We start from the raw sequence: 12,860 nt of genomic DNA, 5'->3' as shown, positions 1-12,860 counted from the left end.
GCCAAATTCCCAAGTATTTTATTGTGGAGCTCAGTTCATGTAGCAGGTCATTCAGCTGTATTTTAATGAAGTCCTGCCTAGACTTCCTGGCCTAGTGAAATAACATTGCTTAAGCTCTCACAGCACTGGGTAGAAGGAAAAACTCCAGGCTGGACTATGTTATCATCTGTAATACTATAACACACATTTTTCTTCTTTGGCAGTTTCAACAGCATTTGAAATCTTGCTGTAAAGTCCAAGGAAATCAGAATATGAGACCTCTGTCGAGAATTTTCTTCTGACTTACATGTTTCTCAAAAAAAATGCTGACCTGAAGCTCCGAGAATTGAGAAAATTGAAAATTACACAGTGTAAAAATACTGAAAATTGCTCTTTTGCTTTGAACACCTGGGCAGGTTCAGGGAAATGTCAGTTTAATAATGCAGTAACTTTGCTGAAGACGTTGTAACATAATTGTTGATCTGTACTTCATTAGTGTTTCAAGAGCACCAATTTGCCCTTATTTGACTCCTGAACTAGAAATTATGTAGCTTTTTTTTAAACAATTTTGTCTCACAAAGACCAGGTACCATCTTCTGCACCTTTGTTGTTATTTTGTTCCAGTGAGTTTAGGCATTGAGCAATCACACCACCAATGCTCATGAGCTGTAATTTTCAGTTTTCTAAGGAAGATACACAAAATGGAAATTGGCAAACTTGTGATTCCATTTCAGAGTGTCTGGTGAAAATATTTTGGATCAGTAACATATCTGAGAGAAGACTGGAGAATTGGCCAGACGTCCTGTATGTAATATGCCAAAAAAGGCAGAGCACCATCCACTTACCATTCGGATGCTTTTAAGGTTCAGAAATGTTTAATTACAAGAGTATTCACTCTTTATGAAGTATGATTTATAGAACAGAGTTATATAGTAAAGCTGAAATTATCCATAATTGACAGCTTTATCTTGGGGATTTTTTCCCCCTTCAACATAAACATTTGTCTTGAGCATTTTTTTAAAACTACAGTAGACTAGAAGTTTGCCAAATATTTAGTGGTTTTGTGAAGTTGTTTGGTATTCATGTCTACTACAGTTCTACAGAAAACAGTTCTAAGAGCCATTTCTTTCACCATACGGCTGGCAATCTGGAGAGGGGTGAAGGATAACAAACTTTAAAAAGATGTGCTAAAGAAAAATGTGATTTGAGCTGCAAAACCAAATAAAATACATTTTTGCAGCGGCTGGATTCATGTCTTGCCAGTGTTTATTACAATGTTTATCATTAGGACAGTGATTTTTCACATGTTCAGTCTATTCCAGAAGACAATGTTGCCATGTTTTCGGCTCTTGGGCTTCCTGAGAGGAGGTCAGAGGCTGATGAAAGCTCTCTCCTTCCTCATCCTTTACATCCTCACTGGCCCATGGCACAGCCCAGACAGCAGAACACCAGAGCTTCAGCTCCTTTTGGTTCTATTCCAGATACATCACACACAGACCAAAGGTCAGACCCCATCTGGACTTTGAGGAGCGTGGGCAAGGGGAGAGAGTGGGAAAGAGTCTTGTCCTGCATTTTGCCCTGTGGTCCAGTCAGGGGTAAACACGGATAAACACAGGTGCCTCACTCCTCATTCAGGCCATGTGGAGGTCAGTCACTTCCCAGCACGGTCTCCAGAGCTGCACTGATCCATCTTCTCTTTTAAACAAACAGGTGACTTGATCCACCTTATTTGACACCCTAACTTACTGCTTCTGCTTCCACACCTGCATGCTGTAAAGCTCTGAGAAAGTTTCCTGCTGTTCTGTGATAGCTGTTTGCTACCTTTTTACTTCATTTTTTAAGAGCCAGAAAGGGGCATGACAACAGGCTCAGCTGGTAGGCTTTGGTACATAGTTTATGCCACTTGAGTGTAAAAGTTAAAATTGGAAGTGTTGAAGATGGAACAGAATTTATCTTAAACTGTAGCTGGACTCTGAAATTAGCTATTCTGTAATTCCAGCTCAGTTTCAGGAATGCCTGCCTGGGAAATCCTGAAGATCATCTGAGGACAGCCTTCCATAACTAAATGTTAAATGGAACTTTGCCAGGACAATGTGGAGAAAAGACCCCAGAGACAATGATCTCTCAGGAAGAAGTGTCTGTCCATAGGAAGCTGTGCAATTCAAAGCTATAAAGTCAGTGCAGTTTTGAATTCTCTTAGGACCTTGAAAAAAAAAGTTGCTGCTATGCTTCTGCAAATCATCTCACTGGAGACTCTTTATGAAGTGTTTTAGAGACATAGGATCACAAATGAGCAAACTTGTTTCTTGCTACCTGCATTTCAAAAATCAGGTGCCAAGTTTTTCTGTACATGTGCTATAAACTAGAAGTATTTTGTGGCAGGAATTAAGTGAGAACAGGCTATGTTTATACTTATTAAGTAGTGATGATATGCAAAAGCAGCTTTTCTATTTACAGGCTTGGCCTTTTGTTCTCACAGACTGTTTGAAAGGAGTATGAAGAGAGGCCAGACTGCAGGACAAACTGCAGCATTTCCTCCACAGTCTCTACTCTGAAGAAGCTACTGACCAAAGAATCACTACTAACTAAAGAATCACTGATTCACTTTCAGATCCTAAACATTTATCCTTAATTACTATTTACTTGCACATTTAAGGAACATTGGAATGGCCACAGATAAGAACCCCTTCATTCACATTCTTCAGCATTAGGTATTCATGCTAGCTGAGGAAAAAAAAAAAAAAAAAAAAAAAAAGGAAATACTGACTTCGACTTCCCTCTGTGCCAGACAGCTGCTTGCTCTTTCCCTCTGTGTCTGACTTCAGCTTTTGATACACCATTGTTTAGTTCTGCTCCCTCCTCTCCTCTTGTTTCACTGCAAGAGCTGACATGATACATGGACTTCCATCCTGGCTTGCAAAATCTAAAGGGTCACTCAAGACCATCTGAACATCCTGTCCAATTCCCATTCTCTACTAAAGAATGACAACATCTTCTGATACAAACAGAATAATTCTTCAAACAATACAAATTTCCACTTTTTAGGTAGCTAGGTCATGTGTTTATTTCTTGCACTAGCATAAGATTACTGGGCTTTATGTCCAGCTAACTCCTTACCACACTGTGGTTTCAACCATATGTGTCTGCTTTTCTGAAAATCCATTTCTGCTTTGGGATCTCAACAAGATCTCAACTTTGTTCCACAGTAAAGATAAAGTATAGAACTACTGGTAGATTAACTGCATCTTAGCTAGGCTATAACCAAAGGGGTTTTGGTAACAACTTAGTAAGATGTTTTGTCATTAGCTGACTAATTGATGGCACTCTAAATATGTTTTGAGCTAGTCTGTTCCAGGCTCTTAAAGTTTGGTGCACCTCTTTATACCTGGTGCATAGTTCCTACTTTGTGACAGATGATTCTTGAAGACACATGGCCAAATCTAGATTTAGAAATCCTAACACCCTCTTGAGCTTTACTTCCATCCACAAACAAAAGAAATACTTGCTGTCTGTCAGATGCCCTTATTTGAGAGAACTTGAATCAGTATTTATGTTGGTGTCATTCCACATCCTTTACTAGGAATAGGATCAGATATGCAGCAAGTTTCCCCGCTGGAGATTTTCCAGTATCTTGAGCAGTGCACCATGAGTACTATAAATGTCATCAGTGGTACTAATTGTGTTACATACACAGGGTAAAAAGAGCAGAAAGGGCAAGATTCAGTAATTTTAGGCCTCCATACCCCAATCATCACCCTTCTGCTAACATAGACGATTACATCTGTACTTCATCAGTGGTGGAAAAAAAAGGAATACTTGGCAACATCTTAAACACATGTAAGGCCAAGACAGTAATGTAATATGGATGCGATAAGATTATCATAAGATATATTTAATTCAGGGCTTGATGACAGGCATATTTCTAAGAGTTTTGACCCAAGGAGCAATGAAACCTCATTTTGAATTCACAAGGACTTTCAATACTTCAGAATGCAAGGCTCTTTGATATATCTCAAGATTCCTCCTTTTTTGAGACCAGTAAATCAGGTCTCTTTTACTTCCTACCTGGTGCTGAATATTTTCTTCTTCTGCTGAAGACAGTGGAAATTCAGTATATTCTTCAAGTCCAAGGGGCTTTCAGCACCTCTGAAGGGCAGAATCTCTGTTAACACAAACAGTCTTAGGTTATATTTTAGAAAACATGTATTCTGGGAGATATTTGATCAAAAAGCTTCTATATGCCTACAGTCAGAACAAGATGCAACAGGATTATTTTAATTACCTATGAATTTCGATCCTTTATGTCCATTAAAATCTTACTCATCTCCCTAGACATGTCACACAGTCTGATACAAATTAGAGTGAATTTTTTTTCCTCCCCACAAATCCTATTTCAGGATTCATCCTAAAGTCATACGTTTATCCCTCTTTGAATTCAAGGAGAGAAGAGTATCAGCACAAATTAGAACATTTTGTCTGCTGCTGAACTTGTTGCAGAACCTGCCACTTCATTAACATAAATGAGGTTTAAGCAACAACCTTCTTCTGTCAACACTCTTTAAAACATCTGCAGATCCCATATTTCCCAGAAAAGACACTGAAGTTTACAAGGGAGTCCTTGTGTGTGGACGGGCAGCTGTGCCAATGAAACTCCTATCCTTTCTGAAAATGTTTCATGTACTACTGAGACTGCATTCTGAGACACTAATGACTGCCCAAAGAGAAATGTACCTTAGTTTTTTTCATTCTTTCTAGGCATAGGCAAAATTTTCCCTTTACATGTACTTTCTCCCTTACATATTTTTAAGACAATTTCCTTCCCCCTTCTTGTAATATTGGTGACGTAAATCAGTTTCCTAGGCCATGTGGAGGAGAGAGGGAATAACTGTCATTGTGAATTCTTTCAACATTATTTCATGTTTTCAGAAAACTGAAATGACAAGAAATTCAGCTGGATGATTTTTGACAACTGAATAATATGCTGACACACAAAAGGGAGATATGAGTATCTTTGATCATCATCATTACTAGCACTGAGCAACTGATAAATTTCAGAACCTGAATTCTCAGAGGTTTTTTGTTTACTGTTCTAAATTACATACACATGATGAGGGGAGTTAGAACACAAGCTAGCTAGCTGATTTGAGATCTAACAGAACTGGATTTTGGCAGCTTTGTTCTGCTCTGAACAAAATCTCAGCTGTGATATTTTATGTTTGCTATGATGAAGTGAAAAAAGCTAACAGCAAGATTTTTACTCTCTAAGAAAGAGAAACATTATGCTCTTTCCAAATTTTCCTCAAATCAAATGTTAATTACTGGCTTTAAAAATATTTTCCATACTTCTAAGACAACCTTAGACATTAAATATGCATACTACATGTATCTCACTGGTATAGGTGCTTGCACCTAAAAACAACCCCATATAACATCAACCTAAATACAGAGTGATTGATAAACTCTTCTATTGCTCAAATACACAGGAAACAAACCACTACTCAGCAAAGCTGCAATTGCAACTGCTTTCTGAAAGCTGTATCACAACTCTGTCTTGGAGGAGATGTTATTCCTGTACTGTACTGTTTATATTGAAACCAAACTTCCAACTCTCATCCAGTCTGAATGCTTCCTCACCCCGATTTCTGTATTTTTGGAAGTGTGTCTACTATACAGAGAACCTGATGTGACACATCTGCCAATGAAACTATTTCTGAACAAATGTCTTAAGAGCTCCTTAGTTACTGAGGTTTTCATGATCAGCTCAATGTTCATTCTGCTAGGAATGGGATTTTATCTTAGAGAAGTCTACGAGAGTTTTCTCATTGCTTGCACATGCAAACTTGGCTGTTTGGGGCCATGTCAGGCTCTGGATAACAGACACAAACACGGCAGAGGGAGTTAATAGTGCTCTCTGAACCTTCAGTACATTTTTTTCAAGTTACAAATTAAGGAAAACATTTGCCAGAAAGGGGGAAAAAAATAACAACAACAAAACCCCACTTCAGATAGCCGTAATTGCAACTTCTGATTCATTTGTAACAAGATTTCTCCAAACATACAGGGAAGGAAGGAGGGAAGGAAGAAGAAGAAGGAAGAAGAACACAACTGGCAGCCCTGTGTTCTGTCAGTCCAGCACTGAGGAAAACCCACAGTGGCAGTACTGCCAGGCTCACTGTTTCTGTTTATTGCAAACAGGTCCCTCTCCCATCCATTCTGTCAGGGAATGGGAGCAGTTCTCTGATTTCCACCATTTCGGTCTTACCCATCAAGGGCTGTGCTTGACTCCTCTACACCCTGCAACAAGAGGCCTGAGGGTTAAAGTGCCTGAGCCAGGAGATTCTGTGTGCTGCTGCACCTGCCTTTGCAGGGTTTTGAAGAGGGAGCCCTTATAGTTTCATTTTTGCCCATAGGACAGAAGAATTTGACTAAGAGAAAGTATGAAAAGCTCAAGGGTTTCATGATTGTATTGAGGGGATCTTGGCTGAATGTTTCAAGCTTGTGTGCTTAAATTTGCATAAATAAGGGAAGTTACTGTAATACTGTTTCAGTATTAATGAAGAGATGAAGTTTGCTGAATTTAAAATTTAAATGTTTTGGCCCTTCTGAGGCCAAGGTTAGGAACACTAAGCTATCTATTTCAGTTGGTTAAAATAAGAATCAGCTTGCACCACAGTTCCAAAATCTTCACAGTAGTAAAATAGCTTCCGTCCAAAACTTAATGAAATTAGAAGGCAAGTGTCCATGTGGACACCAGGGAAATAACAGCTATTTGGCAAGAGCTTTCCTGGCTGTTACTCCTCTAGATCATCCCTTAGCTTGCATTAGTGTTCCTTCACCCTCATTAATCAATCACTAACCAACTAATTGTATGAGATTACCATCTCATACCAATTCTTAGATCATTACAAAAAAATCATACTTGAGATATGTTCCTTCTGTTTAAGGAATTAAAAATTGGGCTTGAAAATTTGGCATATAACTGACCTCATCAAGGAATAAGTCTGGTCCTGCACTGATGGGAACAATCCTGGTCTCTTGGGAAAGGAATGTATGAGACAGAAGTGCCCTTCTATCTCCTGACTGTATTTTGCTTAGACAGAGTAGAAAAATACTAAATGAGAAAGGTTAAGAAAAAATAGAAAACAAATTTGACAAGAAAAAACAATAAATGAATGGGAGTGATGAAAAGGGAGTACAGACTAAAAGGACAGATGAAGCCAATAACTTGGAAAGGATTAGATGTTATGGAAAACAAATTAGTGAAATATCAAGGGGAAAAAAAAGTAAAAAATTAGATGCCCCTGAGAACTGCAGGCTGGGAGAAGGAAAGCTATGAACAGGGAGCTAGTCAGGAGTAAGTAACAAAGATCAGAAAATGCAGCATGTATTTGAATTGGCAACAACAAGAGAAAATTACTTCAAATATGGCAAAAATATTTAATGCCCTGTAAAATACCAGCTTTATGAATATAACAGACTGACTGGTATGAAAATGTTTTTCTAGCTCCAGGCTTCACTTGACATTAAAAATTCTTGGAAAGGTGGGTTAGCACTCTGCTTTTTCTACTCCAGGCCCTTTTTGAACGTTAGGAAATTCACATTGCTTTTTCTAATCAATCTCCTGTGGGTGCCTCACCCTGACCATCCTGCTCAGAATATTTCTTGTACACCAACATAGACCACAGGAAAGGTACATAATCCTAGGTGAGACCAAACACAGAATGTACCAGCCTGCTACAATTGCTCCAGTAAATTACAGCTTCTGTGAACAGATGATGATGATTTTTCCATACATACCATGATCAAAATAAGAACCGTGACCTAAGAAACACTCTCCTGCTTGGAACTTTTAGCTATTTCTATGCCATCAAAAGTGTTTTAAGACCACTTCATGATTCAATTTCCTGTTAAAGATGCAATACTTAGCACATACATTTTATCCTTAAAAAACCCTAAGTGTTAGAGTGACCCCACTGAAAGCATGCTTTACATTTAGAAGATAAGAAACCATGTGGACAGGCCACTATGCAACTGAAGTTAGTGAGAGGATGTAGTGCAAGGATTAAAGGCAAACATCAAACTTCAGTTCAGCCTTGAGAAAAGTATATTGATTTGGGGTTTTATATATCTTCCAATTCTCTTAGTTGGAAAACAATCCTCTTGGAAAATGCCCTAAGGACACTGTGCTGGAAGTCAGGGGTTGGGGTGGTTGTTTCTTGTTTGTTTGGGTTGGGGTATTTTTTGGTTGTCACAAAGTTTTGAATGCAATGCCTGCACTCTGTCAGCCGTTTGCTTGCTGCATTGGTACAGTCAGACTCCAGGGTGTGGCACGATGTCTGGTTATATGAGCTCCTTAGTGAACAGAACATAAAATACAGAGGCAAGGGAGCTTTCCAAAACTTCACAGAAGCATATAATATTTTATGTTTTTCTCTTGGGTAAGCCATTATCCAGCCTTGCCCAGAGTTATGTAACAGTGAGTTTTCTCAGGGTATCCCTGAAAGATGAGGGCACCTACCTGCAGATTTGCTCTTGCTCGCTGTACTCACGGTGAATCTCTCTAAGAAATAGCTTGGGATTAGCTCTGGGATTTTTTTTTAAAACCCCTTCCCTGTGATTCACAGAACTGATATTCATTTGGTTAGCCATGATTTTGTAAAAATGGGCTTTCACTTGTAGCACTGGAAGTTGTCCTTAATTTATTAGAAGAGAATTTGCTAATAAAAAGCCTAAAATGACCCAAGTACAAAAACTCTTTCTATGTTCTTGCCACACACACAAGGGGCTGCAAAGCAAGCATCCTTTCTCACCTTGGACACTACAGCAAAAACTGTGGAACAGCATTTGCAGAAGTGACCAGAACCTGACAGTTTTTACTACATTGTAGGCATTGACCTTCCAATGGGCATGTAAGCTAGACACTGAAGTCAGATGGTGTTCATACTCTTGAAATACAATTTGAAATCATGCACACTCCCAGAAAGTTTGCTCCCTGCTGTCTAACCTCTTCCTCTCTCTTAGCCTTAATGTGCTACTTATCCTAGGAGTATAGCACCCAAAAAACATTATTATCTTGATAATTTGAGCCACAGCGTATTCAATTTCCCATCTATAAATGCTTCATATAAAATTGATTTTTGGTTGTTGTTTTGTGGCTATCCCATGGTTCAGGCAATTTTGTCTCAGTATGAATGAGCAAGCAGGAAAAGCAGCAGCTCCCTAACATCCTTTCTAATGTATACTGCTGACCAACAAAATGCAAAACAAATCTCTGATCATTTGCCAGGTCACATCTGGGTGCAGAGAAGCAGTAGGATCACAGAAAGAGATTTTCCTTGTTCCTATTACCTGGATGGATTATGACATGTGTTTTACATTGGATAGGCAAATTGATTCATATAAAATAAAAGCTTAAATGTAGTCTATTTCTTAAGCCGTGCTTTCCTACAGTTTGTACAGATTCAGAGAGGTATGTCTTACTTTCCTTTTCAAGCCCTCCTGCTTGCTGCCTGGACTTGCCATAATATTTTCCTAGGGGGCTGTGTAGAGGAGAGTTTCACTATATTTAGCTATTCTTCTTCTAAGTATCATGGGTTATCTTTATGAGCATAGAAGCCCACAAGTTCTTTAACTTGTAAAGTTCTTTACCTTACGGGTTAGGAGAAGCAACAATGAGAAAAGTGTTTAAATATTAAGAGATTGAATGCAATTACGAAAAATTTATACTTATGAAACACCTTTTAGTTACTAGCTCAGCTTTACTTTAGAAGGATATAAAGAGACAAATATTGCACTTGAATTTGTGAACACTATTTCTATCTGTCTGCAGTTTACTGGCTCCAAACCTATTGAGTTGAGGCACACTACCAGAGGGCTTAATGCAGACTCAGTAGCCTCAGGCCAATTCACTGCCACAAAACATTCCCATGGCAAAAGTCACGAAGAAATCAGGAACTCTGTCAATTCCTCTGGCAACCACAGCAGTGAGACCAGCAAATATCAATTTCTTTCTTTGCAAACCAGGCTTTGGGCACATAAAGTGCTGCTGTAATAGGAGTCACACAGCACACAAGATGATCTCCTGTGATTATTTGTGAACAGTGTGTCAAGAAGATGTAGCCTGCTCCAATGGAGTACAGAGGGCTCCATATGCACCCAGATATCCCTGCACAGACCCACAACAGGGCTTACAAAACTGCTCCTTGCGCTCGTACTTGCGGTTTGTTTTCTTTTTAGAACTTCACAGGTTTTTATTAAGTTGTTCAATAAAATTTAATGGGATTGGAGTTTCATGCTGTGCTGAAGAGTTTACAATGTATAAAATACTGGCGCTAAGAGAAAAAAATCATTTAAAAATATTTAGACATTGTACTGATGCAGCCTCTTTGAGTCAAGAATTTCAAAACCCCATTCTGATCATTAATCACCACTCCTAGATGCCATATATAAAAAGTATTGCTAAACCAAATGCAGATGAGACATAGCAAGGATGCTAATTGGCTTGTCTGAGATCATTCGGGATCTAATCCAAATATTCTGTTCAAATACATGACTGTGGCTATGGCAGTTACTGTTGCCTTAACAGCAGGATCCAGAGGATTGACTACAGCTCTGGAAAAGAGTCAAGGAATCCATACTCCCTGCCAGCCTGCTCTGGTCACCATATCTGGCCTGATCCCTGAATGAACAAGGACTAAAGGTATTGTAGGTCTATGCTGAAAAATAGCTTAGAAGTTGTCACTGTGTGATTTGACATTTTTTATGCATCTTTCATTTCTAAGCTGATTTGCCATTTTCACATGCACACTTTTCTGTGTCTCTTCTGTTTTTATACGTTTCATCTCTTGTTTTGACAGTAATTCCCCAAGCCATGTACCTTGAACCTGTGTGCAGGTTCCTGTCCTGATAGAGGAAAAGAGTTGGCACGTGCCTGTGAGGACACAGCGCAGCCTGGAGCCCTGCTAATGGTGCAGACTGAAACAGAGAGGTTCTCTCTGGCTCTGAGCCTGAGCTAAGCCTCCATCTCCAGTAGCTGGGGACAACAACCTTTCTGTACCAACTCTGATATGGCACCAGTGACAGGAAGTAAAATCTGGAAGCTCCTTTGACCACCATGCCCTAGAGAGCTGTACTGGAGAGGAACAGCGAGTCAGTTGTGATGGGATGCCATGTACTCCAGGCAGGATGAAGGTAGTGGCAGCTTTTTTTGGCTGCACAGATGACATCCCTCTTTCTGGGTGGTAGGTTGCTGAGGTTCCTGCAGCCACCACGTGTTGTTCCCTATTGCTGACAGGGATGCAATAAAGCAGAAGCTGACAGGTTGGATCCAGGAATGGGGCTGCAGTGCTCCAGAGGCACGCAGACCTCCCACCCAGCATGGACCCGCAACAAACCTTGCGGGGAGACCCTCCTTTATGCTCGTGTTTCTGGAATTTGTCCATCATTCTGTATGCAAAGCTTTTCTGTGACATTCCTTGGTGGCCCTAAATCAAACAGCTTAATTTATTGTCAGACATGTTTGTGGTAACCCTGTAAGGGTCCAAGAAGACAGATTTCCAGGGAGCACTGCAACAGCAGCTGGATGTCCTGCACACAGTGCAGGACGAGCCCACAGGCCACACACTGCTGTTGGTTCTTTATGTGAGAAAGCTCCCCTGGATGAGCATACATTCTTCACTGTGTGTGCTCAGGATTTTGATCTCCATCCTACACAAATTCTCGAGTCAAGAAATCACATACTTTAATTACTCAAACTTTATAGATCATTTCACTTCTTGGGAAAAAACAGAAACAAACAAACAAACAAAATCCCAAAACAAACACAACAGATTGAAATGGGGATCATTATTTTAAATCTTCTCTTTCTCAGTGACATCTGCTGGAATGAGGAAAACAACTAATCTTAGGAGGTCAAGACTTTATGCTAATGTATCATACAAGCTGTACAGCATGCAAATGTTATTCCACAGGACTCATTCAGAAGCTGTTAATTCCAATAATGTCACTGTCTAAGATCTGGTCAAAATTTAGAGATTACCCACAATGAAAACCCATGGGAAACTCACACCAGAAGAATGGCTCTTGGTACAGTAATGCTCCTTTCAAAACAGAAGCAGCAGCCAATAGGTTGACAGGAGCTGTTCTTGACTTAAGACAAGTTTATTATTTTAAACTGCTTTTGAGAATTCCCCTGCATTTTAGTTGGTAAAAATAGCAAGCTCTGCAAAGACACAACATAAGAGTTACAATAAATAACCCTTTTTAGAATAATTGGTCTTATTGTTCCTTCACAAGTCTAAAATCCGAAGAGAAATTTGCTTAGGGCCATGTTATTATTCACACTAATACCCTAAGCATTAACAAAATACCTATGTTTATGTGTTCATAAGTAATTTATCCTTAGTCTGAGAAAGCAACTCCCAACTGTGAGAGTTTCAGGAAAAGGTGGTTAAGAAGTTACTGCCAAAGACTCGCATGTAACAAACGCCCCTCTATGTTAAAAGTGTATTAGGTAACAGCAAGACCTTTCTGGTTTGGAAACTGTAATTTTCATCTAACTCTCAGTTCCTAAGAGATTATCACAGAAGATCTTTGGCCCACTGAACAGAACTCACAGCTTGTGCCATCAGAAAGCGACCTCTATAATAAATGCTGTACCTTGGAGTGAAGTTCACAAGCAATCTGGGGTCTCTTCAAAGTGCAAGGAAAGCACTGCTGCAGTTTTCACAGTTCCTCACACTAAAACCCCCAAATATAACTGCGTCCAAAAGGATCCTAGAAGAGAGAGGGTCACAAAATCTCATTTATACTGCGTGTTAGCAATTGGTGTGTATGGTGAGTTAGGTGATGAGGACCCTGCAATGAGGTACCTGCTGCTGAGA

At 39.5% G+C, this 12,860-nt stretch overlaps 1 long non-coding RNA gene across 3 annotated transcripts in view; it reads right to left on the bottom strand.

Moving 5' to 3' along the window:
• LOC134561935 (uncharacterized) overlaps positions 1-12,860 on the bottom strand; it is a 119,540-nt gene that overhangs the window by 38,709 nt on the left and 67,971 nt on the right. For all 3 annotated transcript variants that reach the window (XR_010083026.1, XR_010083028.1, XR_010083027.1), the window contains exon 2: positions 4,045-4,141. This is a non-coding gene — a long non-coding RNA (uncharacterized LOC134561935). The remainder of the gene's footprint in view (positions 1-4,044; positions 4,142-12,860) is intronic.

Source organism: Prinia subflava, chromosome 25 (genome assembly GCF_021018805.1).
Source record: "Prinia subflava isolate CZ2003 ecotype Zambia chromosome 25, Cam_Psub_1.2, whole genome shotgun sequence".
Taxonomy (NCBI): domain Eukaryota; kingdom Metazoa; phylum Chordata; class Aves; order Passeriformes; family Cisticolidae; genus Prinia; species Prinia subflava.
This window is presented reverse-complemented; position numbering and strand designations above follow the sequence as displayed.